Below are 5,218 nucleotides of genomic sequence, written 5' to 3' on the forward strand. Positions count from 1 at the left end.
CTGCTGTGTAATTTATGTATATATGTAAAGTTTCTTAAACTGTAAAGTATCGATCTTTGTTTTAATACAAAGTGCATTCTTATATACAGCACCCTTAAAAAAACCCTGACTTCTTTGAAAGCAAAAATGAAATCCCAAGATTGTCATCTTTCCAGAAATCAGATTTTCTGTAAAGTTTCTCGAAACCTTGTTTACAAAAATACTTTGTACCCATGATTAGTAGTCATCTGCTCCTGTTAATTGTTCCATGGTTAACTGGAATGTGTATAATATATTATGTGTAATACAATGTATGCATTTATTTATACCACCACGTTGCTTTCACACTGGATAGAGAGGTCTTGTACTGTTGGGATAAGCTTTTCAATTGCTAAAAATTACTCATTTTGACAATAAAATGATAATATTATTGGTCAAAAGGGTTGGCAAAGCTTTCAAATAGGTGAAAATCATTTGGGCTAAAGAGACATTTTCAGATGGGACCTGACCTTTAAAAAGCAGCTGCGCTGCACTCAGATCGGAATAGCTAAAAAATTATTTGCATTCAGGATATGGAACTTTTAAGACTGTTCTTAGGAACAAAACAGATAGAAAACCTCAAATCAGTGCTTAATTATTTTTTAAATACAGACATACAGTGAGAACTTGTGATTATTGCGCAAGTATACGACAGCAATTCCTATGCCCCAAACACCTTTCATTTCATAGGAGTAACAGTTTACCAATGAACTATAGACCCTCATTGCTTGAGCAAGTTGGTTAAATTCACTCTGTGTGTCTTTTTTTTTTTTTTTTTTTTTTTTTTTTTTTTTTTTTTTTTTTTTTTTTTTTTATAACTTCATAGATGGAGCCTGTTTCCTCTGATTGGTGTGCCTAAAGATGTCAAGCAAAATGAAGAAAATTTTATATCCTATGAATTGAAGTATTTATATTGTAGTAAATATTCCAGTGTTACACTTCCCACTAAATACCATCTAAGAATAGTCTTGCAAAAAATTAATTTAAATGTCAATTTAAAAATTTTCCAAAAATCTGGTGATTTACATCAGACCACTAGTGACTTGATCTTGGGGTTCAAGGCATGGGAACAGCTGTAATAGCCTTGGAGTAAGAACTATTTCTAGGTGTGCCCTTCTTTTTCGGGGAACTAGCAATAAATCGGCATACTGAATAACACAAAAAATCATTGTATCTTATGCTCATGTCATGCGGTATAAATGAGTATATTAAAAATGTACCATTTGTAACACGCACACTTCATTTGGGCACTGAACACTTGTTTTCCTGAACTGTTGGGATTGATGGACTACATTCAGAAATACCTGCTTTTAAAAATTGTTTCAATAAACTCGTCTATCAAGGAGCTGTTGCAGTGCAACTTGGTAAGCTTTGTTGCGTTAGGAAGGCGGTAGGGGAAATGATAGCCTGCTGGCTGACGCTATTTCGGTTTGTCAGAAAGAAAACACCACCCTTAGAAGGTGGATTTTTGGAGCGAACAGAAGTGTCTTCAAAAAAGCAATAGGATCAACACTGGAATTCACACACCTACATAAAGAGTAGTTAAGATATTTCAGAATATTATCACGTTGCCAGTTACAAGATTTAGTAGAGACAGATTTGACCTTTCCTGTGCTTAAAATTTTACTGATTTTTAGTATTTTGTTAGACTGAAGAGGATGTGTAATCCGTCCTACCAATGTTTCTAAAAGTATTTATTTGTACTCAAGTGACTTATCGGAGGACTCAAAGTTGTAGGATGAGTTTGGTTGAGGGAGGGAGTAATCAAAAATAGAATGAGAAGGGGTTTTTTTCTGAGGAGGAATACTGTACAGAGACTTTTTTGCATTGTAACACATACCTGCTGCCTTCTAGTCACAGGATCTCCGGGGTGAGCGTGCATCGTTCAGGCACCTTTTGCACAGGCTTTTTTGGTACAGCAAAGCTGCTGGTGGTATTCAGAGTAGCTGCTGCCCTTACACCTGTGACGATAGGAGGTGCGGGGTGGCTGTATTCTGTGGACAGAATAAAATACGCTCAAGCAGTTCTAAGACCTGTGCTGCTACATTAGGTTGGTTGTCCAACTGGAGATTAACGGAAAACGGAAAATGGAAATTAATGTAAAACAGCTAATATTACTGCAGGGGTGAAAAAGTACTTCCTTTGTATTTGGGTGTTTTAGATGATGGAATTGCTTCAACTGAACTTACTGAAACAGATGCAAAAACTTAGAAGCCTGTCCTCTCTATTAACAAAAGTGTGCATTGTGTTCAGTCAAATTTGTTGAGAAACGCTCAGTAACAACCTCAAATGCCAAAGCTTTTCGCTGCCTTTTCTACATCCAGAATTTTGATTGCCGTCTAATACTGAAGCCACAAGGTGGCAGATTCAAAAATTTCATCACTGGCAAACAAGGAAAATACTTGACCAGGACGTGTCAGAGTTTGGACTTTCAAGTATGACATTTTTCAAATGCTGGGGGTCATAAAGCTAGAGAGAGAGTGCAGAAAGGGTTCTGGAGTCAACTATTCACTTCTGGAGCCAGGTGCCTCTGTCAAACAGGTGGCTCATTCACAAGAGGTGGTCAACAGTAACCCGCCTGCTCTGAAAGCCCTCTCTGGCCTCGCTCGGCTGTCCACACGGTCTCCCTGGGGTGGTGGCGTGCGGGGCTGGGCTAACAAAACAGCAGTAACTGGATTTGGTTTGGAGATCATCTTTCTTCAAACTCACTTCAGTCTCTCTGGGGAGAATACTCCTAACGAGTCATTCCCTCACTCCCTGGCTGTAGTTCGGGGAGTGGAAAAGCTGCAGGTTCAAGCCCTCAGCTATCGTCTCCAACTCTGTCTTTCTTCTAATGGAGAAATAAATACATAGATAGATAGATAAAACCGCAAAACTTCAATGCAGGTTTTGAACTGCAGTGTCAGTAGGTGTGCGCACTACTCATGGAGCTCCAGACTAATGAGCAGCAAAGCTCCAGACGTTTATTATTAAAAATACAGACATTCTGCTCCAGTTTGGACTGTGACTCGGACTGTAAGGGAAGGAAGGAAGGAAGAGAACATTTTCCTTGTAACCTTGTCATATAAATTACAGTTACAGAGAATGTTTTTTCGAGATACCCTGCAGTCATTTCCCTAATTAACTCCCACAGAAGACCAGCTATTCATATTATACTGAGCCTGTCCTACAATGACACTATGTGGCTGTGGTGTCTAACCCTTGTATGCTTGAGGAGTTTCTCCTTCTGTCCCCGTACGGTGTCACATTTAGAGAACGGTAACATGAAGAAACTTGCAGCAAAACTTAGAGGTGGTAGGTAGTGAAACTTCCCATTTGGAGCAATGTGGCACCTTTAGGTTAGAATCATAGAGGCATTTACAGCCTTTGTGTAAATAATGTTACCTAATTTTATATATAAACAAAATGACCACCTTCACTTCTACCGCTACACCGCTGTACTCATTTATTGATGCAAATTAAGTGCTAGTAGCAAAGTGGACATACTTTATCTTTAAACAATGTTATGCAACTGCTGCTTGCTTGAGGTATAATCTGACGACAACTGCTTTAACGATATTCTCCCACAGTTTGCCGTGTATATCTCACTGTTCACTATCAAAATTGACAAATAATTACGTTAAAAGGCAGATGATGATGAAATCCCGTGTGAGGAGGTACTAGCACGTGAAGTGACATGACAATCTCATTTTTGCTGAGAGCTCTACAGGGACTCTTACAAAGTCTAATAACCCCTTTAGCCGTTAGCGTTATTTAGGAAGAGGAAAGATGTAGAACATAAAAGAAAAAAATTGCACAGAAAATTGTCAGTCATTGACATTTTTACGAACAGGACAATTCATTACAGAATTAGTACAGTTATTTAATGATTTTAATTATTATACAGTTATGTATGATTACAGTTATTACAGAATTACCTTTGCCCTCAAGGTCACCAATAGCAATCCAAAATTAAATCTGAAATACGAAATGGAGAAGTTTGAGGAAAAATTGTGCAGACACAGGGAGCCACGATTCCTCTTTTCCCTGCTTTCAGATATGTCTCATTTTCTGCAGAAGTTTGCTCATCAGTGGGTCCGCTTTCAGTTCTCCCTAAGTTACTCTTCCAAAAAAAAAAAGGGCATTTTTTAAAAAATAACCCTAAATATATACACCAGGAGAAGGGATACGCACCTGCAGTTTTCATGTAGTGTACAGCTTGGGTAGAATGATTTGGTGAGGTTTGTTTTAACAAGGCTGAACCGTCCTCTCGTGCCTGGCGGTGCTTGAAAGCAGTGTGTCTGTCATCTGAGGTTCATCAGTTGCCCAGTGAAAATTAAATGTCCTGTGATCAGTGCTCTAAAAGGAAATAAAAATAACCTGTGATCTGACCAGCAGGTTTTACCTGTGACCTCACGAGCAACCTACTCCTGCAAGAGTTAGCGGTGGCGTGTACAGAACAGAGAACTCCGAGAAGGCTTCAGCAATGGTTGCTGCACGTGGATGGCTGCGGCTTCTGGAGAAATTTCACACAAAACCAACAGAAAAGATCAGAGTTGACCGATTTTGCCCTGCATGTGGTACTTCAAACACACAACTCTGGTCACCTTAAAACTGCTAGTTGAATTAATCTGTCTGCAGTATGAAATAACATAAGGGGTTTGGTCCGGGAGTGCTTAATTCCTGTATATAACCAAAACTCTTGCCCTAAATATGTAAAATTAAATAATGGGGATAAAATAATTGCATGGAGACAGTCCTAACAATACAAGGGCTTGCAATTTTAGACTCTGTTCCAAACAATGACTTACGCATATGTTTTGCCCCATTGACTCCACTTAAATTATTTCTGTGCTTTATGTGCATAGTTAAATGTTCTCACAGAGCAGTGACCTGGAGTGAAGCACAGATTATCTCCAAGATTTGGTGTAGTATCTTTCTCAAGCCCAAATTTTCATAGTCTAGCTTTCATACAAGTTCTTGAACACTGTCTATTGTCGTGGTTTAGCCCCAGCCAGCAACCAAACCCCACACAGCCACTTGCCCACTCCCCCACTGAGGGATGGAGGAGAGAATCTGAAGGTCAAAAGTGAGGAAGCTTCTGGGTTGAGACAAAGACAGTTCAATGGGTAAAGCAAAAGTGACGCAAGCAAGCAAAGCCAAACAAGAAGTTTATCCACCACTTCCCACCGGGAGGCAGGCGTTCAGCCATCCTCAGTTC

This window comes from Buceros rhinoceros, unplaced genomic scaffold (assembly GCF_000710305.1).
Source record: "Buceros rhinoceros silvestris isolate BGI_N320 unplaced genomic scaffold, ASM71030v1 scaffold34067, whole genome shotgun sequence".
In the NCBI taxonomy this organism is placed as follows: Eukaryota; Metazoa; Chordata; class Aves; order Bucerotiformes; family Bucerotidae; genus Buceros; species Buceros rhinoceros.